This window comes from Camellia sinensis, chromosome 5 (genome assembly GCF_055761805.1).
Source record: "Camellia sinensis isolate YWXY chromosome 5, ASM5576180v1, whole genome shotgun sequence".
NCBI lineage: Eukaryota > Viridiplantae > Streptophyta > Magnoliopsida > Ericales > Theaceae > Camellia > Camellia sinensis.
Window position 1 is genome coordinate 40,332,403 of NC_138965.1, and position 27,888 is coordinate 40,360,290.

The 27,888-nt window shown below is 37.9% G+C and overlaps 1 long non-coding RNA gene across 1 annotated transcript; it reads left to right on the plus strand.

Annotated features, from left to right (window-relative positions):
- Window positions 1-23,698: 23,698 nt before the first annotated feature.
- Window positions 23,699-26,997, plus strand: LOC145790580 (uncharacterized). The gene is made up of 7 exons (XR_014329404.1): window positions 23,699-23,764; window positions 23,860-23,934; window positions 24,712-24,761; window positions 24,842-24,957; window positions 25,030-25,158; window positions 26,656-26,718; window positions 26,820-26,997. It is a non-coding gene; the product is annotated as an uncharacterized LOC145790580 (long non-coding RNA).
- Window positions 26,998-27,888: the final 891 nt, after the last annotated feature.

Below are 27,888 nucleotides of genomic sequence, written 5' to 3' on the forward strand. Positions count from 1 at the left end.
TCTTTTAACCGTTGATGATTTTACTCGTTTCTCATGGGTGAATTTTTTAAGAAAAAAATCTGATACGTTTAATGCTTTCCAGGCCTTAGTCCTTAAAATCCAAAATGAACAGGGTGTTTCTATTAAGCATATCATAAGAATCCGAACTGATCATGGTCGTGAGTTTGAAAATAGTTCGTTCTCGGATTTTTGTGATATGCATGGGATTAAGCATGAATTTTCTACACCGATTACTCCACAATAAAATGGAGTTGTTGAGAGGAAAAACAGAGTGGTTCAAGAGATGGCTAGGGTCATGCTCCTTAGTAAAAAAGTTCCTCCAAAGTTTTAGGCTGAAGCCTTAAATACTGTTGTTTATGTCATAAATCGTGTGTATTTAAGGCCTAACACTTTACAAACTCCATATGAATTGTGGAAGGGATTGAAACCTAATGTAAAATACTTCAAAAAATTTGGGAGAAAATGTTACATCTTTAAAGATAGAGAGCCTTTGGGCAAATTTGACTCCCGAAGTGATGAAAGTATTTTTCTAGGGTATTCAACCACTAGTAGAGCTTTTCGTGTTTATAACCTGCGAACTTTATCTTTAATGGAATCGATCAATGTGGTTATAGATGACACAGGTTCTCCTACTTCAGCGATAAATGAGGAAGAAAATGGTGAGTCTCCAATCTTGGATACTGAACCACAAAGTCAAAGGGAAGTTGAGATCCAAGCAGAAGAAGTTGAGACAGCACCAACTTCTCAAGTAAGTCAGAGTACAAAGAGTGTACAAAGAGACTCCACTTCTGATCATTCTGTCACCACAAGACCAGAGTTCAAACCATCAGCAAGGGTGAAACTGAATCATCCAACTCAACAAGTAATTGGAAGTGTCTCAGATCGAATGAAAACCCGAAGACAAATTCGGGAGAAGGTATCTCATATATGTTATGTTTCATTAATTAAACCTAAGAATATAAAAGAGGCCTTACTAGATGATAGTTTGGTCAATGCTATGCATGAAGAATTAGGTCAATTTGAACGTAACAATGTTTGGACTCTTGTTCCCAGACCTAGAGACATGAATGTGATAGGTACCAAATGGATCTTTAAGAATAAATCTGATGAGAATGGCACTGTGGTTAGAAATAAAGCTAGGTTGGTTGCTCAAGGCTATACACAAGTAGAAGGTGTTGACTATGATGAGACGTTTGCCCCAATTGCACGTCTCGAATCTATTTGGATTTTACTTGGTGTTGCATGCTTTCTTGGTTTCAAACTATTTCAAATGGATATGAAAAGTGTCTTTCTGAATGGGTACTTAAAAGAAGAGGCTTATGTTGAGCAACCAAAAGGGTTTGAGGACCCTAAATGTCCAAAGCATGTCTACAAGTTAGACAAGGCTTTGTATGGGTTGAAACAAGCTTCTCGGGCTTGGTATGATAGACTGACTACCTTTCTTCTTGATAATGATTTTTAAAGGGGTAGTGTAGACAAGACTTTATTTGTGAAACATACTAAGTCCCATATACTTGTTGCACAGATTTATGTTGATGATATTATGTTTGGATCCACTACTGATCATCTTGTTAAACACTTTTTGGATTGCATAACACATGAGTTTGAGATGAGCATGATGGGAGAGTTGTCTTATTTCTTAGGTCTTCAGATTAAACAGTCTCCTTAGGGTATGTTTGTTTCTCAGACTAAGTATGCCAAAAACCTTGTGTCAAAGTTCGGTCTTAAGACGTTTAAACATGCGCGTACTCCCATGAGCACCAGTCTTCACCTTTCCAAAGATTCGTCTGGTACTGACGTTAATCCTACCCTTTATAGGAGTATGATAGGGAGTCTCTTGTACCTCACAACCAGTCGTCTTAACATTGCATTTAGTGTAGGTGTTTGTGCCCGTTATCAAGCCTACCCTAAAGAGTCTCATCTGATTGCTATCAAACGCATCATTAAGTATGTGAATGGAACATTGGGTTATGGGATTTGGTTCTCGACCGACACTACAACTGAAGTCACTAGTTTTTTTGATGCCGACTGGGCAGGGTGTGCTGATGATCGTAAGAGCACATCTGGGGGGTGTTTTTACCTTGGGAATAATTTGGTTGCCTGGTATAGCAAAAAGAAAAATGGCATTTCTCTTTCGACAACTGAGGCAGAGTACATTGCTGCAGGGAGTTGTTGTGTACAAATGCTGTGGATAAAGCAAATGCTTCATGATTATGAAATTGACCAGAACACTCTCACTATTTTCTGTGATAACACAAGTGCCATTAACATTTCTAAAAATCCTTTCCAACACTCTCGCACCAAACACATTGACATTCGTCATCATTTTATCCGAGAGTTAGTGGAAGAAGGCCTTGTTGTTCTTGAACATGTACCCATTGAGCATCAAAAAGTTGATATTTTTACAAAACCCCTTGATCTTCTTAGGTTTGAATTCCTTAGAAAGACCTTCGGTGGAGGGCTCAGTTACTTGGGTGTTACTTGTTACTTGAGGGGGTGTGAGTGATTGCTTTTATGTGTACTTGGGTGCTATAATCTCATTCTCATTGATTCATGTCATCCCTACATTTAGACTCATATGAACACCTCTTATGCTGCTTTCTAGATTTCATTTTTCATTGTTCATAGCTCATTTTGAATGCCCTTGCTCATTGACTTCATGATCTCATTCTGTACACATTCTTGAGATAAACTATTATAGGGGTTTCCGCACAAGTGATCAAAGTTCTCTATGGACCACTAACAGTGTATCTTTTACATTATTGGAGGAATTGACCTATACTGGTATATCATGGGTGATGTTGAGTCTCTTAACCATCTACCACATTTTTTCACTTTCACAGTTCCTCTCTCAATTCATTGATGTTCGGGCATTAGGAAAAGGCTACCTCAGAGGCACCAACCAGGCCATCCTTTCTGATTACATGCTTCTCTGGTTTGGTCTTCATACTCTTGAGCGTGCAAGCCACCAGTGAGTGCCCACAAAAAAGAAAAGTCACAAATTATATATAAAAATGAGGAGGGGGGAGACTCATTGATTGAGGGGGAGCCTCTACATTTACTCAACAAATACCCCTTGATTTGTAGTGGTTTGACTTTTCTCTGTGATGTTTCACTACTCTTGCTGGAGGTCCAGCCATCCGATCACTACAAGGATTAACTCTAGCTCTGTGGCTTCTCAAGGATTGCACACACACACACATTCATTATGTGAGCTCTCATGTTTGCTTTTGAGTTATGCATTCTCATGTAGCTTATGATCATTGATTACATTTTATCTGATTTGCTCATGAGTTTGTGATTCATAATCTCAAAATTTGCAGGCTTCATGGTTCGTGGGTTATCCCATCTTAGTGTCATATTCTTGCTGTTATGCTCACCTCTGTCTTGTTTCAGGTCACACTTCCCAGTGCGAGTTGGTTTTATTTGCTCAGAAAAAGTGTTTTGGTTATTAGTGTTTTTAGTCCCCACTCGAGCGTCGATTTCATCCCTCTAGCATTTTTGCATAGTTTTTTAAACTTCTGAGTGGTTGTTTTTGGCGCTCGAGCATTTAATTCCTTGCTCGAGCATAGCCATGTGTGGTCTGGCATGCGCTCGAGCATTCAAACCCACACTCGGGTGGACTGGTTTTATTTAAAAACCCTTTCCTCAACTCTTCAATCCATTTTTTCCCAAATTCTATATGTCTCTCTCCTAGGGTTCCTTTGGCGACTCTGTGATCATCCCTTCTTGGGCTGTTGATTGGTGTGCTCCTCTCAGTTCCTTGTTTCTCGTACTCCATCGTCACTCAGGTATGATTCTATCTTCGTTTGTCAATTTATTTTCATTATTTGTTTTCGGTTGTCTTTGTTCCTTCTCATCTTCATCATCCATACTCGTGAGTACTGTTCTAGAATGTGTGTCTTGATTACTCTTGTTTATGGTCTATTGGTTTGGGCATTTTTGTACGCAATGTGATTATCTTTTCTCATTCTCTTGAATCTATGATTTTGTGCTCTCATGGGTTATGGGTTATTGAGTTGTGTAGTTGGTATGATCAATGCCTTCTATCCTAGTATGGTTTTTAGGATATTTATTGTCACTATGTTCTCCTTGGCTGTTTAATTCTACATTCTGATATATTGTGATCTCATTGAGGGTTGGTCATATTGATTTTCATACTGCTTTTGGCTATTTAATTTTGATAGATTTGGCTTTGCTACTAATGGTTTGTGTATGTGTTTTTGGTTTTGATTTTTGTCTTGGTTTGGGGGGTTTGTGGTTATTTCCTTTAGGTAATTCTTGGTTTAGTCATGTCCACTTCTAAACATAAGAAGTCAACTACCTTTCACCCCTCTTTTAATACAGACCGGTTTCCCTCGGCTAAAAAATGCAAGTTGTTCAGAGAATCCTACCCCTCTAGGACTATTCATCTTGAATGCAATGTCCAACCAAACACTTTTAAGTCCATTCACATTCGCCTTTTGCTTGATCCTTTGGGTGGGGATTTGGTTCTTTCCTTCTCGGGCTATAAAAATCTTGATTGGGTGCGGGAATTTTACTGTAATATGGAGGGGATTGACGATGTTGGTCCTTCGTTCAAGACTTGGGTCAGGTCTAAGTCTATCACAGTTACCCCTGGCCTTATTCATGAGCTATTAGGTATTGGTAAAGTCTTTCCTCTTTACTATCCGTTCCCTATTTGACCCAGTTGTGTTTTCAACGAGGTGGCCACTGCTTTATATAGTATATCTCGTTCGTGGCTCCCGAGCTCTTTGATCAAACAAAATGAGCTCCTTCCCCAGTCTCATTTACTCAATCTTATTGTTTGTGCCGACATCATTGTGACCACCCACAGTTTTAGGATGTGTTGGGCGTGTTTCGAACAGGTAGGTTGAGTTTTTGTCTCAAGGGTAGTTGCCCAGGTTTTTGGTGTTACGCTCGAGCGGGTCATTGTGCGCTCGAGCGGAGTTTGGTTTTTGATTGTCCGCTCGAGCGGGCCTTCTTGCGCTCGAGCGGGGTTTACACACTCCCAGTATGTCGTGTCCCTGCAAAACTTCTGCAGGTGTGTTTTTCACGCTCGAGCGGGTTTCCTACGCTCGAGCAGGTCGCGCTCGAACGGGTATATTGACGCTCGAGTGGGTAGTGCTTTGTCTATGAAAGTTCTGGAAGGGGGAAATCTACGCTCGAGCGGACTGGTTTTCGCGCTCGAGCGGATGTATTTTATTCTTGTGTCTTGACGCTCGAGCGGGCCTTCTCGCGCTTGAGCGTGTCCAGATTTTTGTGCTTGACGCTCGAGCGTTCTATTCTCCGCTCGAGCAGGTCATGCGTATATTAGTTAGCAGCTGGGCATTTTTGAATCATTTTTTTCACTTTCCACTCTCTCTCTTACTTTCCCAAATTCCGATTTTGAGAGCTCCTCTCTCTCGAATCTCCCTTCTCTCTAGGGTTTGATCTATTTAGAGTGTCCCCCTATCCTTCGGCCTTTGTAAAAAGTGTGTTGATCGTCGAGGGCTTCGTTTTGATCCAAAAAGTTTGGAGTTTGGAGCACTTTGAGTTTGGTCGTCTTCTTCATTCGAGCTCTAACTTCGAGTTAGGGATTCCTACTCACTCTTATGGGCTTTGACCTAGATTTTGAGCATGTTGTTTAAATGGTTTGATTTTGGGACTTAGGGTTTCAAAAGGTATAAAAGGGGGGTTTGTTATTTTGACTCTTGGATATGTATTTTGGGTCTCAAAATGATGATATTGTTGTTGGTTATTGATATATGAACCTATGGGTTAATATTGAGAAACGGGGGAGAAAGCCCTAAATTGTGCATAAGTTAATTGGTACAATTAATTTGGGAAAGTTATGGGTTTATGAAATTGAGTTGAATATAATGAAATTGGCTCATTATGAGATGGACTAGTGAAGTTGGATTTATTAATCGCTAACTTTTGAAAATATTGATAAACTATCTATTGGCGCATTTATTATCTGTTTAGAAATAATTGCTTTGGGCTACCAGTGGAGGGTAGTCTTGATTGTTGTAGACAATGCATGATGATTAAGCAAACTAAAACTAATCAGTTGAATGTGTCATCGAATATGACGGTTGGAATAATACATTAATCTTATGTATTGATTGATTATGTATATGATCTGTGTTTACATACATTGAGTTGTGTGTGAGAAGATAGGGGATGTACTCCACGGTTTAAGGGAAGATAGGGGATGGACCTCTAAACCGGGTAGTGTTTGGGAGGAGATAGGAGATGGACTCCATAGATATAGCTCAGATGCTTATCTGTTGAAGTGTTGATACAGCTCATATGCTTATCTGTTGAAGTGTGGATACAGCTCATATGCTTATCTATTAAGGTGTTGATACAGCTAGTATGCTTATCTATTGTGAAGTAGGAAACGTTTAATTTGAGTTACCGTCTCATTTAAATCGTTTGGCCGGGTTCTGAGCCATAGTTATGAATTGAGAATTGGATAAGAAATGGAAAATGAAATGAAACGTGGACACATTTGTCATGTAATGGAAATGGTTTATGAATTGATTTATGTGAGTCAACCATTTATCAATTGCTAATGTCTTAGTTACTGCTCATATTATGTTTAGCATATCTCTATTGGGCGTTGGCTCACCCTATATGGGACATCATTTTTAGGTACAGGTAGCATGCCACCTCCAAGGACATAGCTTGGGAGGCTAGAGGCTGACAGACTGTTTTGTTGTTTTGCTTTCTTTTGATATATTACATGTAAATTCAAGCCAAGGGCTTAATATGTATTTCAGTTAGCACTCTTCTTTTTGTAACCAAGTGTTGACTTGGAAAGCTGTAAGCCGGTAGGGCATTTGCTTTTGTTGTTAACATGTAATACTTTTGTAAGAACTACTCTGATGAATAGAAAGGTGTTTATTTCTCTTATATCATTGCATGTCTAAAATGATGAGTTTTATGTATTTTTTTGAGGGCGTTACAACTTGGTATCAGAGTGTACCGGGTTTGAATACTTTGGGTACGTGGGAAGTGATTAGTATCACAATGGGTTTGTCTCGCTTGTTAGAGACTTAGATGTAATGTTATGTGCTTATGTGATAACATGCTTATGTGACTGCCTGGGTATGGGATTTAGTTTCTAGGATGTTGATTGGATCCTTGGGTTTCCGTGAGTCTTGTTGGAAAAGCACTTGATCAATGTTGTTTCTAACCGAAACTCTAGTAACGCCCCGGGACTATCATTATCCGGAAATGAAATTCGTAAGTGCTTATGTGTTTATGTGCTTACGTGGAGTGAATTACAGTTGTCCATGCATTAAGACACGAGTGTTATAGCTTCGGCACATTTGTGAATGTGCTAACGTTCTTCGTTACCTTTATTAAGATGTCAGGACGAGGACGAGGAGGTAGACGTGGTAGGCGAGGTAGGCAGGAGATGCCTTTACCGGATGATATTTCGGCACAGTAGGAGGGGGTTGGCCAGGCCAATGTGGCCGAGCCAGCAGGTCAGCAGGCTATGGGTGCCTTAGCCCGTGGGATAGCCAATGCTTTGAGGGAGTCTTTGGGTATTCTCAGAGCTGAAAATCTAGTTCAGGCTCCAGTTCAGGCCCAGGTTGTTAATGCAAGGCCTTTCTTCTTGAAGAGGGAGTTCTTCCGGTCTAATCCGGACGAGTTTATTGGGGATCCGAAGGAGCCACTTAAGGCTGACGAGTGGTTGGAGCAGTTGAGTAAGACGTTCGAGATGCTTGGCATCGAGGACGGAGCACTAAAGGTGACCTTGGCATCTTTCCAGCTTAAAGGGAATGAGGTCAGTGGTGGAAGTACACGAGAGGCCGTATTGGTGGCACGTGGGAGGCTTTTGTGGATGCTTTCCAGAAGAAGTACCTATCTCCAGCAGTCAGGGAGAAGCTGAGAGACTAGTTTTGTCAGCTCAAGCAGCTGAGTCTGTCTATGGCCGAGTTTGAGGCCTCTTTCACTAGTTTTTCCAGGTTTACACCTGAGCTTGTGGAGTCCGAAGAACGCCGTTGTATTGAGTTTGAGCGGAAGCTGAGGCGGGGGCTCAAGATGAGAGTTGGAGGTTCTATGACCCGAGACTATGGGCGTTTGGTTGATGTTGCAGCCCATATGGAGATCATGATGCAGCAGGAGGAGGAGGGGCAGAGAGGCTCCAAGAGGAGCCAAGATGGTCAGGGTGATGGTAGGAGACAGAGGGGTTCTAACCCTCAGCAGTCTCAGGGTGGTGTTACTAGATCGACCTTTCCAGTGCTGAATGCAGGCTCAAGGAGAGGCAATCAGGGAGATATCACCTGTTACAAGTGTGGTTAGCTGGGCCACAAGTTTTCGGTTTGCTGACCGAAGAGAGGAGGTCAGCGAGCTGCTTCTTCTTTGGCTCGACCTCAGAGCCAGAGTCAGGGCAAAGGCTAGCCTTTGTCTTGTTATCAGTGTAACCAGCCTTTGCACCTGAAGAGGTTTTGCCCACAGTTGAGTGCCACTTCGGGAGTGTCTGGTTCTAGGCAGACGCAAAGTTTTCAGCCAGTTCAGTCTGTGCAGGCCTCGAGGGCCAATCCGGGAGCTTCGTCATCCCAGTCTGTGCAGCAGTCTTATGCTCCTAGGGGTGAGCAGGTGGATCAGGGGCCTACAGGGCACGTGTATGCTGTTACCGCGCAGGACCTAGTACCGGCTCCATCAATTGTGAGAGGTACCTTTCTGTTTTGTAACTCGGTTGCTAGTGTGTTGATTGATACGGGTGCATCTCATTCCTTTGTATCTGGTGCATTTGCATCTGTTTTGGAGTTGGAGTTGGCACAATTAGCATCTCCTATATGTGTTGCATCACCTCTTGGGGGTGAATTGATTTTGAAACAAGGCTGTAGAGGTTGTGATATAGAGGTCGTCGATCGCAGGCTTCCGTTTCCTTTTGTAGTTATGCCCATGTCGGGTTTTGATGTTATTTTGGGTATGGACTGGCTATCGTCATACCGAGCTTGTATCGATTGCTACCGCCAGAGGGTCACAGTATGTACCTTGAGCGGGGAGTGTTTCCATTTCTTGGGGGATCGGGTTGGTAATGTGTTGCCACCGGTGTATGATCCACGAGGGCGGAGTGAGCTTAGTGGTCTTCTTGCTAGCCTTTTGAGTAGTGAGTGTGATGAGACCCAGATTATATTACCGAGAGTGGTTTGTGAGTATTCGGATGTTTTTCCCGAGGATCTCGTTAGTTTTCCACCTCACCGAGAGATAGAGTTCTCTATTGATTTAGTGCCCGGCACAGTGCCGATTTCTATGGCACCTTATCGTTTTGCCCCGGCCGAGTTGAGTGAGTTGAAGATTCAACTCCAGGAATTACTGGATAAGGGCTTCATTCGCCCTAGTGTTTCGCCGTGGGGAGCACCGGCCCTCTTTGCTAAAAAGAAAAATGGTGCCTTGAGACTTTGTATCGACTACCGGAAGTTGAATCGGGCTACGGTCAAGAACAAGTACCCTATGCCCCGTATTGATGATTTGTTTGACCAGTTGAAGGGTTCTCGTTGTTTCTCTAAGATAGACTTGAGATCGGGTTACCACCAGTTGAGGGTCAGGGAGGAGGATATTCCTAAGACGGCATTCCGTACGCGGTATGGCCACTATGAGTTTTTGGTGATGCCATTCGGGCTCACCAATGCACCGGTAGTCTTTATGGACTTGATGAACCAGATCTTCCGGGAATTTTTAGATCACTTTGTGGTCGTTTTCGTGGACGACATCCTGATTTATTCGCTTTCTAAGGAGGAACACGAGGAACACTTGAGAGTGATGCTTGAATTGCTTAGAGCCCATAGGCTGTATGCCAAGTTTGGGAAGTGTGAGTTCTGGCTAAGAGAAGTCAAGTTCTTAGGCCATGTGGTATCCGGGGAAGGGGTGTCTGTAGATACATCCAAAGTAGAGGTAGTGCAAGACTGGGCACAGCTTAAGAGTGTTTTTGAGATTCGCAGTTTTCTGGCATTAGCTGGGTATTACCGCCGATTTGTGAAGGATTTCTCCAGGCTAGCTTCGCCTTTGACTAGATTGACGCGGAAAGGGGTCAAGTTTGTATGGAGTGAGACTTGTGAAAAGTCGTTCCAGGAGTTGAAGGTTAGATTGACCACCGCCCTGGTCTTGATTATTCCAAAGAGAGGCTTGGGTTATGCCGTTTATTGTGATGCTTCACGAGAGGGTTTGGGTTGTGTGTTGATGCAAGAGGGGAAAGTGGTAGCCTATGGCTCACGTCAATTGAAAATTCACGAGAAGAATTACCCTACACATGACCTAGAGTTAGCGGTAGTGATCTTTGCCTTGAAGATTTGGAGGCATTACTTGTATGGTGAGAGGTTCGAGGTGTTCTCAGACCATAAAAGTTTGAAGTATCTATTTACGCAGAGAGACTTGAATTTGAGGCAAAGAAGGTGGATGGAGTTCATTGAGGACTACGATTTTGAGTTGCACTATCACCCGGGAAAGGCCAATGTTGTGGCCGATGCCCTTAGTAGGAAATCCATTAGTGATGTAGCTTGCATAGCCATCCGGGAGTGGGAGATGTTGGGGGCACTTGGCGAGCTTGATTTGCTTCTGGGCGAATCCGTTGAGGCTGTGGCCTTGTTTTCTGTTGTTGCGCAGCCTACACTTGTGACTCGAGTGTTAGAGCCACAGAGAGGTGACCTTGAGATAGAATCCCTCCGAGAGAAGATCTCCAGTGGGAAGGTTGAGAAAGGTTTGACGGTGTATCACGACCAGAGTGTGAGACACCGAGACTGTTTGTTTGTGCCGGAGTCTTGCCGAGAGGAGGTACTCCGAGAGTTTCACCATTCACGTCTTGCGGGGCACCCGGGAGGCACCAAGATGTATCGAGATTTGGGTCGCCAGTTTTGATGGTGGGGTATGAAGAAAGATGTGGCAGTTTTCGTGTCTAAGTGCCTTACTTGTTAGCAAGTGAAGGCCGAGCATCAGAGCCCAGCGGGTTTGTTGCCACCCTTGCCTATTGCTGAGTGGAAGTGGGAGCATGTCACTATGGACTTCGTTGTAGGTCTTCCGAGGACTCAGCTGGGTAGTGATGCTATTTGGGTGGTTATAGACTGGTTGACTAAGTCGGCGCACTTTATCCCTATGCGCGTGAGAGATTCGGTAGATCATCTTGCCGATTTGTATATTCGGGACATTGTGAGGTTGCACGGGGTCCCAGTGACGATCGTCTCAGATAGAGACCCTTGTTTTACTGCTAGGTTGTGGCAGAGTTTACAGAGTGCCTTGGGTACTAAGTTGACCTTTAGTACGGCTTATCATCCTCAGACTGACGGGCAGTTCGAGCGTACTATTCAGATCCTTGAGGATATGCTTCGAGGTTGTGTCCTTGATTTTAGTGGGACGTGGGAGAGGCACTTGCCCTTGGTGGAGTTTGCCTGCAACAACAGTTTTCAGTCGAGTATCGGTATGGCACCATTTGAGGCCTTGTATGGCCGACCTTGTAGGTCTCCAATTTGTTGGGCCGATGTGGGCGATGCACCTTTGTTGGGCCCGGAGTTGGTTAGAGAGACGACAGAGAAAGTTGAGCTTATCCGTAGGAGGCTTGTTACAACCCAGAGTCACCAAAAGAGTTATGCCGACCGTAGGAGGAGGCCTTTGGCATTTGAGACGGGTGATCATGTTTTCTTGAAAATATCACCGAGGCGAGGTTTGATGAGGTTTGGGAAGAGTGGGAAGTTATCCCCTCGGTTTATCAGTCCCTTTGAGATCCTTGAGAGGATTGGGGAGGTTGCTTATCGTTTGGCCTTGCCACCGCAGTTGTCCGGGGTACATGACGTATTTCATGTTAGTATGCTTCGAAAGTACGAGCCGGATCCATCGCACGTGTTGGATTGGACCGACTTAGAGGTAGATGAGGATGCCTCGTATGAGGAGAGACCAGTTTGGGTCTTGGATAGGCGGGATCAAGTCTTACGAGGCAAGACTATTCCTTTGGTAAAAGTTTTGTGGAAGCATCACGGAGTGGAAGAAGCCACTTGGGAACGTGAGTTAGAGGTCCGTGAGAAATATTCGGACATGTTTGTTGATGTATAATCATGTATTGAGATTTTGTAATATTGTTGAACTTTAAGAGCATTGTATATGTCTTAAGTTGTAAAACATGGTATATGTTTTGGTTAATGGAAGTATTTTGAAACTTGCCTTGAAATGGAAGTTTAACGTAACATTGCATATGTTGAATATATTGTAGAAATGAAAACATATCATGAATATTGAATATGATATAGAATTGTGGAATGTGGTATTGAAATTTGTGGAATTTTAGGGAATGCATATCTATAATGCATGTTGTGGAAAATGTTGTAAATTGCCTCTTGAAAAGAGATGAGATGACCGGTAATGGGTCGAGTTGTTAAATTTCGCATTGTAATAATGTTGGGAATTGAGAAAATCTTGATTTTGAAAAACTTGTATTTAATTTCGGGGACAAAATTCTTTAAGGAGGGAAGGTTATAGCGATTCCAGTTTTCCCTTTCTGTATTTATTGTATTCCGGACTTTGGTTTCGTGGAGTTGGAGGTTGTATACCTTGTTGTCATCCTTTAATTCCATATGTTTGAGTTTTAGGATGTGTTGGGCGTGTTTCGAACAGGTAGGTTGAGTTTTGGTCTCAAGGGTAGTTGCCCAGGTTTTTGGTGTTACGCTCGAGCGGGTCATTGTGCACTCGAGCGGAGTTTGGTTTTTGATTGTCCGCTCGAGCTGGCTTTCTTGTGCTCGAGCGGGGTTTACACACTCCCAGTATTTCGTGTCCCTGCAAAACTTCTGCAGGTGTGTTTTTCACACTCGAGCGGGTATATTGACGCTCGAGCAGGTAGTGCTTTGTCTGTGAAAGTTCTGGAAGGGGGAAATCTATACTCGAGCGGACTGGTTTTTGCGCTTGAGCGGATGTATTTTATTCTTGTGTCTTGGCACTCGAGCGGGCCTTCTCGCGCTTGAGCGTATCCAGATTTTTGTGCTTGACGCTCGAGCGTTCTATTCTCCGCTCGAGCGGGTCATGCGTATATCAGTTGGCAGCTGGGCATTTTTGAATCTTTTTTTTACTTTCCACTCTCTCTCTTACTTTCCCAAATTTCGATTTTGAGAGCTCCTCTCTCTCGAATCTCCCTTCTCTCTAGGGTTTGATCTAGTTAGAGTGTCCCCCTATCCTTCAGCCTTTGTAAAAAGTGTGTTGATCGTTGAGGGCTTCATTTTGATCCAAAAAGTTTGGAGTTTGGAGCACTTTGAGTTTGGTCGTCTTCTTCATTCGATCTCTAACTTCGAGGTAGGGATTCCTACTCACTCTTATGGGCTTTGACCTAGATTTTGAGCATGTTGTTTAAATGGGTTGATTTTGGGACTTAGGGTTTCAAAAGGTATAAAAGGGGGGTTTGTTATTTTGACTCTTGGATATGTATTTTGGGTCTCAAAATGATGATATTGTTGATGGTTATTGATATATGAACCTATGGGTTAATATTGAGAAACGGGGGAGAAAGCCCTAAATTGTGCATAAATTAATTGGTACAATTAATTTGGGAAAGTTATGGGTTTATGAAATTGAGTTGAATATAATGAAATTGGCTCATTATGAGATGGACTAGTGAAGTTGGATTTATTAATCGCTAACTTTTGAAAATATTGATAAACTATCTATTGGCGCATTTATTATCTGTTTAGAAATAATTGCTTTGGGCTACCGGTGGAGGGTAGTCTTGATTGTTGTAGACAATGCATGATGATTAGGCAAACTAAAACTAATCAGTTGAATGTGTCATCGAATATGATGGTTGGAATAATACATTAATCTTATGTATTGATTGATTATGTATATGATCTGTGTTTATATACATTGAGTTGTGTGTGAGGAAATAGGGGATGTACTCCACGGTTTAGGGGAAGATATGAGATGGACCTCTAAACCGGGTAGTGTTTGGGAGATGATAGGGGATGGACTCCGTAGATATAGCTCACATGCTTATCTGTTGAAGTGTTGATACAGCTCATATGCTTATCTGTTAAAGTGTGGATATAACTCATATGCTTATCTATTGAGGTGTTAATACAACTAGTATGCTTATCTATTGTGAAGTAGGAAACGTTTAATTTGAGTTACCGTCTCATTTAAATCATTTGGCCGGGTTCTGAGCCATAGTTATGAATTGAGAATTGGATAAGAAATGGAAAATGAAATGAAACATGGACACATTTGTTATGTAATGGAAATGGTTTATGAATTGATTTATGTGAGTCAAACATTTATCAATTGCTAATGTCTTAGTTACTGCTCATATTATGTTTAGCATATCTCTACTGGGCGTTGGCTCACCCTATATGGGACATCGTTTTCAGGTACAGGTAGCATGCCACCTCCAAGGACATAGCTTGGGAGGCTAGAGGCTGATAGAGTGTTTTGTTGTTTTGCTTTCTTTTGATGTATTACATGTAAATTCAAGCCCAGGGCTTAATATGTATTTGAGTTAGCACTCTTCTTTTTGTAACCAAGTGTTGAGTTGGAAAGCTGTAAGCCCTTAGGGCATTTGCTTTTGTTGTTAACATGTAATACTTTTGTAAGAACTACTCTGATGAATAGAAAGGTGTTTATTTCTCTTATATCATTGTATGTCTAAAATGATGAGTTTTATGTATTTTTTTGAGGGCGTTACATCTGAGATAAATCAAGAACAAGGTTTTGTCCTTTATTGCATTGCTCAGCGCCGATCTATTGACCTTGCCACGTTAATCATTCAAAAAATGGCCGCTGCCTTTGAGCAGAATAACCTTGGTCTTCCTTACGATTGCCTCATTAACCGGCTTCTCACCAAGTTTGAGGTTCCCTCTTTTGATGAGGATGATTTTGCTTCTCTTTCCCGGCCTTTCACCAAAAAGACTGTCTCTCAGAATCAGTCTCATGTTAGGGGGGTCCCTTTTGGAGTGGGTAGTTCTGGTGCAGGTTCAGGGTATGCTGCTGTGGCTAAAGAGGCATAGTATGATGCGCTACTGCAGATGAGGCTGCCCGTGAGGGGGAGCAGTTTCTTCTAGTTCATAGTATCTGAGGCCAGCTTCGTCAGTTCGAGCAGTCCATGGTCTCACGTTTTGATAGTCTGGAGAGCCGGATGGATATCTTTGAGGCCAGGCTTACAGATCTTGAGACTACCGCCGATGTTCGGCACACAGCATTGGAGGCCTTATCCAGGCGCATTGAGGAGTCTGTTGCTCAATCCTCTTCACATCTGTCCCAAATTTTGTCTCTTCTACAGATGCAGCCACCTCCACAGCCACTAGCTCAGTGATATCGGTGACATTGGCTCATATACTTTTTGCACAGTGTTATCTCTTGATTTTTTTGCACAGTTTTATATCTTGATTTTTGTTTCTTTTTCACTTGTGTTTTCCTCCCGTACAAAAAGGGGGAGTGGATATTGGATATACTTGATGCATGCATGGATATTAGATATACTTTTGTTGCATGGATATACTTGATGCATGGTTATTATTTTTGGGCATGGATATTGAGATATTAGTGTTTCATGGGTATTGGGATACTTTTGTTTAGATATATATATTTGGCTATTTATCCAGTTCCACAGTTTTGGTTTGTATGGTTGTTTCCACAGGTGGATTGTTCAAGAATTAAGTGTTTCATGTTCGCTTTCAGTTCTTGTGGTTTTTGTAGTGGTTTTGTTTTTTTTCTTTCGTTAAAGTCGAGGTTGTTGATTGTGTTCGTTAGTGTGTTTTGGGTTTGTTTGTTAGGAACATTGTTAGAACAGTTTTGTCCGAGATTTAAAGTGTGATTATATATACACTACTACTTTTTAATCACACTTTTTAAACAAGTGTGATTATATATATATATATATATATTTTAATCACACATTCTAATTAAAGTGTGATTATTTATATATTTTTTAATCACACCTTCTAATTAAAGTGTGATTATATATACACTACTACTTTTTAATCACACTTTTTAAATAAGTGTGATTATATATATATTTTTTAATCACACATTCTAATTAAAGTGTGATTATTTATATAATTTTTAATCGCATATTCTAATTAAAGTGTGATTATTTATATATTTTTTAATCGCATATTCTAATTAAAGTGTGATTATATATACACTATTACTTTTTAATCACACTTTTTAAATAAGTGTGATTATTTATATATTTTTTAATCACACATTCTAATTAAAGTGTGATTATTTATATATTTTTTAATCACACAATGTAATTAAAATGTGATTATATATACATTACTAGTTTTTAATCACACTTCCTAAATAGGTGTGATTGTATAAAATATTTCAAATTGATTTTTATATAAAATATACAATTCTCAAATTTTTAATCACACTTAATCTGATCGAGTGTGATAATATTTATTTTTTATGTCACTTTCTAATTAAGTGTGATTATATATATATAGGGTAAATTACACTTACACCCCATAAAGTTTATGTTTATTACAGTTCCCCCTTCACGTTTTGGAAATTACATCTCCCTCCCTCAGGTTTAAAGTTTCATTACAGATTCTCCCTTAGCAATTTAATTTTTTTAAATACTAATTTTTTCCTTACTGGGTAAATTACATTGACACCCTTTACATTTTAGAAATTATAATCCCCTCCCTAAGGTTTAAAGTAGCATTACCAATTGCCCCCTCGGTTAGTATTAGTTGGAAAAAAATTATTTGAAAAAAAATTAATTGAAAAAAAATTGTTAGTAAAATTTTTAAATTTCTGTTTAAAAACAAACATAAACTTATTTTTTGAATTTACATTTTTTCTTCAAATTTACAAACTGAGACAACCATTTATAAATCAAAAAAATTATCAAATAAGTTTTTATGACAATTTTTAAAATTTTTGTAAAAATAAATTGAAAACTGAAAACGAAATGGTTACCAAACAGACTTCAGATAGTAAAAATGTCATAAAATTAACAAATAATTAAATAAGTTACCAACAAAAGAAATGACTTATTAAAAGATTCTTAGGCTATGTATGGTTTGATTTTTAGAAAAAAAAATTAAAAATTAAAAATTAATTTGTTTAAGAAATAAAAAATAAAAAATAAATATCATTTTTATATAATTTTTATCTTTCGAGTGGTTAGAAATAATTTTTACAAATTAAATTGAAACAGCCATACGTATGTATATAACCTGCCCAAAAGTTAAAATGGTAATTATTTTTTACCCTTAAATTATAATTATTTTTTAGTTTTTATTTTTTAACCAAATTAATTTTTAATTTTTAAATTTTTTTTCTAAAAATCAAACCATATATGGTTTAAGAATCTTTTGATAAATCATTTCTTAAGTTGGTAACTTATTTAATTATTTGTTAATTTTACAACATTTTTACCATCTAAAACCTATTTGCTAAGGTGTCATTTGGTAACACTTACGTTTTTAGTTTTCTGTTTATATTTACAAAAATTTTAAAAACTCAAATAAAAACTTGTTTGGTAAATTTTTGATTTATAAATCAGTAGTCTCAGTTTATAAATTTGGCCAAAAAATGTAAACTCGAAAAATGTGTTTCCATTTTGAGTTTTTAGTTGTTTTTTTTTTTTCTACCCAACACTAGCCACCACCCGCCACTATTTTCCATCACCGTCTTTCGCCACTACCACCCACCACCCATCCCTTACCACCACCTGCCACTACCACCACTCGCCACCAACACTCACCTGCCAACCACCATCACCCACCACCCACCTGTCACCCACTCGCTACCACTCGCCACCACTACCCACCTGCCATCTACCGGCTACCCACCACTACTATCCATCGCCCGCCACCTACCTGCTACTACCACTCAGCACCCATCTACCACCACCATCCACAGCTAGCCACCAGCTACTTGCCACCTACCTGCCACCACCACCCAACACCCACCACCACCCACCACCACCACCACCATCACTACCACCTACCACCCACCCACCCGCCACCCACCACCCACCACCACCACCACCCACTCGCTACCACCTGCCACGTTCACCCACCCACAACCACCACCACCCGTCATTCGCCACACACCTGCCACAACCACCCACCGCCCGTCACCACTATTCACTACCCTTTACCACTGCCACCACCACACACTCGCTACCACCCACCATCCGCCACCATCACCCACCCACCCACCATCACCACCCGCCACCTACCTGTCGCCACCATCCGCCACACACCTGTCACCACCACTCGCCACCCGCCACAGCCACCACCACCCATTCGCTACCACCCGCCACCGTCATCCACCCACCCACCACCACCACCACCACCGTCACCCACCCACCCACCACCACCGCCCGTCGCCACCACCCACCATCCGCTACCCACCATCCGCTACCCACCTGCCACCATCGCCTACTACCCGCCACCATCACCACTACCCACCCACTCGCTACTACCCACTATCCGCCACCACCACCACCCGCTACCCACCACCCACTGTCGCCACTTTCCACTACCGTCTTCCGTCGTCACTTGCCACCACTTGCCATTTCTCACTCTTTTTTATATTTTAAATTTTTTTTAAAAATTTTGTCAATTACCAAACGAGTTTGTAGTTTATGTTTTTCAAAAAATAAACAAAAATCAGTTTATAAATTTTTTGTAAATATAAACTGAAAACGTAAACGTTACCAAATAGACCCTAACCATTTCATTTTCAATTTATATTTACAAAAATTTAAAAAATTGTCATAAAAACTTATTTGATAATTTTTTTGATTTATAAATGGTTGTCTCAATTTGTAAAATTGAGGAAAAAATGTAAATTCAAAAAATAAGTTTACGTTGGTTTTTAAATAGAAATTTAAAAATTTTACTAGCAAAAATTTTTTTCAATTAATTTTTTTTCAAATAATTTTTTTTCCAATTAATTTTTTTGGGTAAATTACACTAACACCCCCTGAGATTTATGTTTATTACAGTTCCCCCCTCACTTTTTGGAAATTACATTTCCCCCCTAAGTTTAAAGTTTCATTACAGATTTTTCCCTTTAGCAATTTAATTTTTTTCAATACTAATTTTGCACTCACTGGGTAAATTACATTGACACCCCTCACATTTTAGAAATTATAATCCCCTCTCTAAGGTTTAAAGTAGCATTACCAATTGCCCCATTGGTTAGTATCAGTTGGAAAAAAAAATTATTGAAAAAAAAAATTGTTAGTAAATTTTTTAAATTTCTGTTTAAAAACCAACATAAACTCATTTTTTGAATTTACGCTTTTTCTTCAAATTTACAACCTGAGACAACCATTTATAAATCAAAAAAAGTATTGAACAAGTTTTTATAACAGTTTTTAAAATTTTTGTAAATATAAATTGAAAACTGAAAACAATAGTAAAAATGTCGTAAAATTAATAAATAATTAAATAAGTTACCAATATAATAAATGACTTATCAAAAAATTCTTAGGCTATGTATACTTGATTTTTAAAAAAAATTTAAAAATTAAAATTAATTTAGTTAAGAAATAAAAAATAAAAAATAATTATCACTTTTATATAATTTTTATCTTTTAAATAGTTAAAAATATTTTTTATAAATTTAATTGAAATAGTCGTACGTATGTATATAATCCAAAAAAAAAAAAATATAGGCGCCAAAATAAAATGTCGCAGCGCCCATCACCAAAAATATTTATAAAAAAAAAAGGAAAAAGGTTCTGCTGCTATCCAGCAAATACGAGAGGGAGAAGATAAAGGGTTAGTCACTATTGATGTCCGGTCAGACTATTGAACAAAGCAAACCAGAGCCGCCACTCTACTATACCAGTAAACACAGCTCCACAAGGAGTAACTGTCTCAGATTCTCTCTCGCTCTCTAGAATTTCTCGGGGTTTCCATTCGCTGAAGAAAAACAGGTACAGAATCAGCTCCATTACTCTTTTACATATATACAAATCGAACCCAGCTTTTGATTCTCTGATGTATGTATAGACTATAGTATCGTGTGTTTTGAGTTGGGACTGTTCTAGGGTTTCTTCTCAATCACAGACATTGGCAAGGCGTGTGCACAATAGGGACATTGGAGGTCATTAAACATTTTTTTAATTTTTTTTTCCTATTTCCCTATTCGAATTTAGGTGTTTGAATTTCTTGGTTAAGTTTTTGGTTTTCATTGGAGCATTATCTTTAATTGGGTTGGGTTTCAAAGTTCGAAAAGCTTTGATTAATGATGAATCTTGAAACCCATCAATATTAAATACTAACATGTTGTTGATACAAAAGAACAAAGAAAAAAGGTGTTAGCTGCACTTTTTGATGTGGTAAGCTTGCTGAAAACAATAATTCAATAGGTTCAAGAATTCATGTACTATTGCTTTTTGGATCAGTTCATTATGAGTTGTCGGTAAAATTTTAGAATGTAGTTTTTGTTTCTTTATGTTCTTTGTGTCTGCTAGGTACTCGATCAAATGCCACAAAGTGGCTGCGTTTTCTTTGATGTTGCTGACATATGTATTATATTAGAAAATTCAAATGCCTTGTGGTTTTGTTGGGTTGCTTATATGATGAGAGGAAATTGAATACACTACTACAAAAATAGTTAAGTGTGCATCATGGATTTCTTGAAGACCGCTTGTGAAAATCTTGGTTAATCATAATCTGCTGTTTGTTTGAAAGGGCCCTTCGCCATAGAAAAAGGGTTGCTTTGGGATCCTTGAAGAGAATCCTGATCATGCAATTTAGATGGGGGTCCAATGTCAGGAAAGGTTCAATTAACAAGTTTTTGATGTAGCAAACTTTAACGAGTCTTTTTTTCCTTCTTTTTATTGTGAAATCAATTGATTTTCACTCATGGATATTTATTAAGGATTCCATGATTAAGGAATTGAAGAGTTTGAATTGATCCATACTTGTCTAGATACACAGCATCAACAATCATTTGAAGAATTTTGTTTCTTTATATTCAAGGATGAATATACGATATTTAAGTTGTCAATCTGCTAGACATACATGATGGTGGAGGCTCTCTATTGCTTCATGGATGCAGATTGCTGCTTCCTTTTCCTCACAAAATCCAAAGGGTTTTATTTAGTCCTGTGAAGGTGTCTTATGCTGTCACATGTGCATGGGATCTTCAAGGCTGCTACATCATTGTGCTTTGTTGATATAACCAGTATCTAGTATCACTCTGTGTTAAATACCGAGAACTTGCATGTGTGGTCCCTTGTACATCGGCAAAAAACAAATTCAAGACATATTCCATTTCATTTTAATTCTTGATTTTACAAGAGACTTAGTTTGCATTCAACCCTTTATCATTTTTTTTCCATGTAATTTGATTCAAAATTTGAGTAAAAAAAAACTTGATTTGAGGTTGAAGATTTTTAGGTGGGAAGGTGTTGGTGAAGATGGTTTCACTGGAAATTATTTCAACATAAAAAACATCCATATTCACCAATTTTGTTGATAGAGCAATCAAATTTTCTTTTTATAAATAATTTTTCTAGACAGAAACAAACTTGTTCCAGAAAAAACCAAACCCTCCAAAACCTTTGCATGAAATGCTAATCTTTATTTGTTTTCAAACATGAAATGCTCATCTAAAAAGATTTTTAAAGATAAAATGTCATCTATAAGCAAGTTTTTATCTTAGGCATTAATTAGTTTTTACTTTTAATTAGTACATGGGTGAAATTATAATTCTATTAGATGGAGTAAACAGCACTAGTCATTATTGTTTTTTTTTATTTAATTTTTTTATTTTCAGCAGCAAAGAGTAAACACAAGTATTGCAGATGGCTGTGATACTCTGTTTTTTGGTGTGGCTGCCGATAGCCGTTGGTTGTTTTTATTTGTGGTGTTGGGCTTGGGGTTTGATCTTGTTGTAATATGCACCTTTATATTTTCTTTCTTAATCTATTTGATTTTTTGATTCATGAATGGTGCAGATTTCTATTATACTTTTTTTGTCATAAATTCCTCAAAACTCTCATCAAAATACACCCTTGACATAACTAGAGTATCTTGTGAAATTCATATTTTATTTGTTCCTCAATATTTACTCTCTAGACACATCCCATTTTATTGGTACTTCACTTCAGCCCTTCCCCGCTCGTTGCTTGGTTCATATCCTCTCTTTTTGGTGAGTCTAGAAACTGATATAAAAAGCTATTTCTTGCCTTGCTAGGCATCTCATTCTTGTGTATATGCTAGTTGTTTAGTCACAGTGTGATGAGATATGCTTGCTGCTTAGATTGGATGTCTACATTTTTCAGATTCTTCTCTATTCACTACTAGAAAAAGTAGATATAACCACATTTTTTTTGTGGCATTTTTTTTTTGTTGTAAATGTCGCTAAATCTGTTAACCAATCTTTTAAATTCCTTATGGCGGTGGGATAACCCTCCTCCAGCCCAGCCAGAGACCCACCCTGCCACCTAAGAGAGGTGATGTGCTCATGCAAATCCTTGTTGGCTACTAGTTTGATTTCATTCATACCACTTCTCTACTACTAATATTTTTTCCAAGTATTTTAATATCTATGTTTTGGGTATTGTTGTGTTGTTTTTCTCCTTTCTCCAACCTGAATTGTAGTGGTGAAAGATCCTCTGTTCTCAAATGTTTGTTATTTGTCCTTAAAAACACTCATAATTAGTGGATTACAAGTGAATCTCAGGTGTATAAGAATTTAAAACATATCCATTGATAGGGAAGTTGTGCCAAAAAGGAGTGAAGTTTGCAAGTTCACTGAATTTTATATGTTGCATAAATCTGGCTATCAGTCTCTTGCCTTGATATGAAAAGCTTAATTGTAGTATTTGAGTGCTACGTTTGGTCTTTAATTTTAATGGCAAATTACCCTTGTAGTTATTGTAATTTCACTCTTATGTTGATAATTTGGTCATTTAGTTCTATTTTACTTGACCAAAAAAAAAAAAAAAGAATTTCTTACGATGTTACAATTTAATGCAATTGATTATGCCTATTGTAGAAATTGGGTTTAGATGAAATTTGGTGATTATGGTGTTAGACATCCAATTTGAAACAAATTTTATAACCACTCTTACCACTACCTTAGTTGGTGGGACTTATCTGTGAGGTGAGTATCCAATGCTTTGCAAATGTTATTTCATTGTATAAACAGCGCATTACCATTGTGAAGGTCATTGAGAATGAGTGGTTTAAGAAGGGATATAAGCCTCCTATTTTTGCAAACGAGGATGTTAGTCTCGACGATGTGGATGCTATTTTCAATGAATCAAGGGTAACTATATCTTTTTTACAATTTCAGTCAAAAAACATTTGATCATCTACCCTTTCGGTTAGTATTGAGGAGTAGGGCATTGGGGGTGACTTTAATTGTGATTTTTGTTTTGATGTGCAGGACACTCAAAATCTTGTCGTGGAAAGACGGGAAGAACAATCTGTGAATCTTGTCTCCATGAACGCTTTTGAATACTTATATCTAAATCTTAGGGTCTCAACCTCAGTTCTCTGTTTGAAAAGCAAATGGTATGTCAAAGGCATATAGTTTTTTGATTGTTATGTTTTGGTAGCTGAGCTATCAGATGTAGAGATCTTTAGAATCTGAGCATTCCATGCATTTTTTTCAGTTAAGTTAGAGTTCCTATCTCATGTCATGAATGAACCAGCTGATATTTAGTTTTTTAACTTGTTCGATGATGTATGTCTCCAATAGTTAATAGTTGAATGACTAATAGCTGTCTCTATTATATTGGACAGGCCTTAAGCTGAAGCTTCAAGCAGAGAAAACTGGGTGCAAGGGTCATTTATTTGTTGCAACAGAGGTATGATCTTTCAGGGGTCACTTGTTGAGTGAAAAATCACTAGATTATCATGTGAAGCAGTGTTTAAAACTGGGTCTGAAAATAATGTCCTACAGATTTATGAGGTGTCTCCCTCACTTTGCATGGTTGAGCTTCGCAAGGTTGGAGGGGATACCTTAGAATTTCATAAGGTATGGTTCTGAAATCTCATTGCAATGGTTACACACGTATACTTGGTTTTAATGCTTATTGGTTTTATGCACCCTACTATTCATGCTAATGGTACCTAATGAAGCTTTGCATAAAATTTCTTGGATTTTACAATTAGCAAAAGAAAGTGATTTTCTATTGGACAGTGGCATAACCTTGTCATCCACCTGTTTTGATTCCAGAAATTTTAACTTTAGGCTCTGTGGCTTGTCCTTATCGGAAGTTCGACCAAATTTCTACCTTTTTTGTGCACAGTTGTCCCATGTTATGGAATCCCCTTCGTGCGCATTTGTTGCTTTTGTATCCTGTTGACTATAATTTTTAAGCTCAACATTGCACATTCTTTATTACAGTTCTACAAGAACCTTGCAACTGGTTTGAAAGATATTGTCTGGAAATCAGGAGATGAAACAAAAGAGGAAGCAAATGATGGTCAATATACAGTAGTAATAGCAATTACCATGTGTCAGTGAGTCGTATATAATAATTGTAGGGCATGATAGATCTCTATTGTGATGCTTTAAGTTGTGTTTGTTATGCTTTGCTGGTTTATAAAGAGGATAACTGTAGGACAGACTATCTTCCTCTTCAATTTGATGACTTGATAAGGTATTTATGTCCTGTTGGTTCATTGTCTGGCCTTCTGTTTTTGTTATGCATATAACTGATCTGGTATGTTGAATTTATATTGAAGTTTTGACCCAATCCAACTGGTGTCACGTTTTATAACAAAATCATTGACAATCTTTTGCTCAAAGGTGTACTGTCACATGCCAAGGCTGCCAAGCTCTACCATGAGCATTTTCAGGTAATTAAAGTGAAAGCACTCTTAATTATAGTTGCACGTTGTATTTGATAATTTGATTAATGAAATCAATGTTGGTGCAGCCAAAACACGGTGGATTCATAGGAATCGTGGCGTGTGCATTCATTTACGAGCCATTGATAGACAATGAATTTGATAAAGAAGCTGCAAGTAGGGCCTTGGCTTTCGATTTGGCCTGGTAAGATTTTAGTGGTCCTTTTTTTCTTCCCCATATGACAAGCTATCTGAGAGACTTGAATATTTGTGTCAGGTTGCAACATCATTGAACTACAATGAATGTTTCGTTCTGCAATCTGGATCTTCATTATTTACTTGGCATGGAAATCAAAGTACCTTTGAGCAGCAGCAGTTGGCTGCAAAGGTTGCAGAATTTTTGAAGGTATGCTCTTGCCATAACATTTACTTCATGTCAGATGGTTTTTTACTCTGGTTAAGTTTGGACCTCTAAGAAGTATGGGTTGGCCACTTGGGATGAGTTTTTCAATGTTGTAGAAGCATGATTTGACACATCTTCAATGACTGGAAATTTTGAAATAAATAGGTCATGAAATTGAGTATCATGAGAATCTAAACATATATCAATTACATCATAATTAAATTTTATATTCAAGTTTTGTCAAAAATCTTGTTTATTAGGGAAATTTTGATTGAGAAATATTTTTTATCCCTTTCTCTCTCTCTCTCTCTCTCTCTAGGTGTGTCTTGTGATATTTTGTAAGGGCAAATGTAGTAGTACAGATTTTTTTTTCTTCTTAGTATTGGAACGTAAATTTCAACTGAATTTAGAATAAGATTCCAGGTTCAATTTGATGATGAGACTTTTCTTCCAAAAAAAAAATAAAAATAAAAAATTAGATGACAAGACTTTAACATTCGTAGTCTTTAAGTCTATACAAGTAAGTGACACGTGGAGATTACAAAGTTCAAATGGCGACATGTTCAAGCAGGAAATGGCACATGCAGAGCCTAACGGCGAAAAAGTTGTAGGATACCAACTCAAAAAAAGTTTAATATGATCAGTTGACATATAGGATAAGATACAATAGCATTTCATTTAAAGGATGTTACTCAAGATCTTCAAGCCTAGACAAGTCAAGCGACACGTGGAGTCTACCAAATTCAGCCTATGGTGCGTTCAATCAAAGGACAACATGTATAGAACTTATGGCAGGAAAGCTTCACAGGATAAAATCTAGAATATCAATATGGTCAACCAGCTTTGAAATACAAAATGTGATAACATTATGTTTAAATTTAAACAACATTATCATAAAATTCAAAATTCAAATTGATGATGAGTCCCTTTTCAAGTGAATGACCCTCTATAAATATGATGATCATTACAACAAAGAAGGACTGGGAGATGAGAATTGAGAGAATACGAAAGCTGAAAGATTAAGTGCTACAGAGAAATTTAGAATTTATAGAATCGTGAAGAGCAACAACACACATGATTTGATACTCATCACCTGTTCATTTTTCATAGATGAGTTTTTGATATATGAATACTCATGATCAAATTACTGTTTTTTTACTTCATTGACTGCCTGAATATCAATGTAGTGCTGATCGTCTAGCATGATTTATTATATGTTTTAGTTGAGTTAGAGGATAGTTTCATGACAACTAAAGTGACTTAATCTGCTTATTCCTACACCACCTCCACCATCACGACCACCACCAGAAAGAAGTCTTGCAAGCTTAATATTCGAAATTGGATGATACAAGAGTAAATTTTTTTCCTCCTTTTTTCATTTATATTGTCTTTCTGATATAACTTTGGTAAGAAGACTTCAATTGATCTGCATTTCTTTTATATATAACTTGCCTGTTTCACTGATATTTTTTTTCCCCTTTACCCCACTTGCCATTGCAGGCATAGTTCTTTGCCTTGTATTTAATGTTATTGCTGTGATAGTTTGTTGGATTAGAGGTGGAGGTAAGGTTTCTAATATTTTCTTTTCTTCCGTACTTCCGTACTTTTTAGTTTATTTATATGCATAAGTGGTTTCTGGATTAATTTGTGTTTTCATTTTTCAGGTCAGAAATTTTTTGGAGAGATGCAAAATATGGTCCAAGAATTAAATAACTTAGTTTTTTAAGTTTTTTCATTTTTTAATATATGTAAGCACAGTTAATTTTTTTTTTTATTTAATTCCTTTGTATATAGTTTTGAATATTTAATTTCTATTTATGAAATATATGACGTTATTCTATTCAATATGTGGTTATGATTCAAAATATAGTATATAGTGTGTATTACATTCTTCAAATGTGCATACAAAAATAATATTGATTATTTTTCAAATATGTCGAATTTTTTTTTATCACAGATTTTATTAGTTATTAATCACACTTAAAAGATGTGATCTAAATGTTATTAATCACACTTAAAAGATGTGATGTAAATGTTATTAATCACACTTAAAAGGTGTGATCTAAATGTTATTAATCACACTTAAAAGATGTGATGTAAATGTTATTAATCACACTTAAAAGGTGTGATCTAAATGTTATTAATCACACTTAAAAAGTGATTAAAAATGACCCTTTTTAATCACACTTCCAAAGATCACACTTAAAAGGTGTGATCTAAATATTTTTAATCACACTTAAAAGGTGTGATTTAAGTATTTTTAATCACTTAAAAGATGTGATCAAAATATTTTTAATCACACTTAAAAGGTATGATCAAAATATTTTTAATCACACTTAAACGATGTGATCTAAATATTTTTAATCACACTTAAAAGGTGTGATTTAAATGTTATTAAGCACACTTAAAAAGTGTGATTAAAAATGATCCCTTTTAATCACACTCCCAAAGATCAAGGTGTGATTAAATAACATAAATCACACAAAAAAAGTGTGATCTTTATCTATTTTTGTAGTAGTGAACTGACATTATCAATTAGACTAAATTGATACAAAATCTAAAATTAAAATTAAAAATCAAACTAATTGACAATCAAAATGACGCCAGAAATTACCCAATATAAATCTTACTTAGGTGTTATCAAAATCAAATTCAAATAGTCTATTTTAAAATAATAGGAGTTGGTGAGTAATGAATACCAACTACCTACCTAATGATTAATGATAAATACAT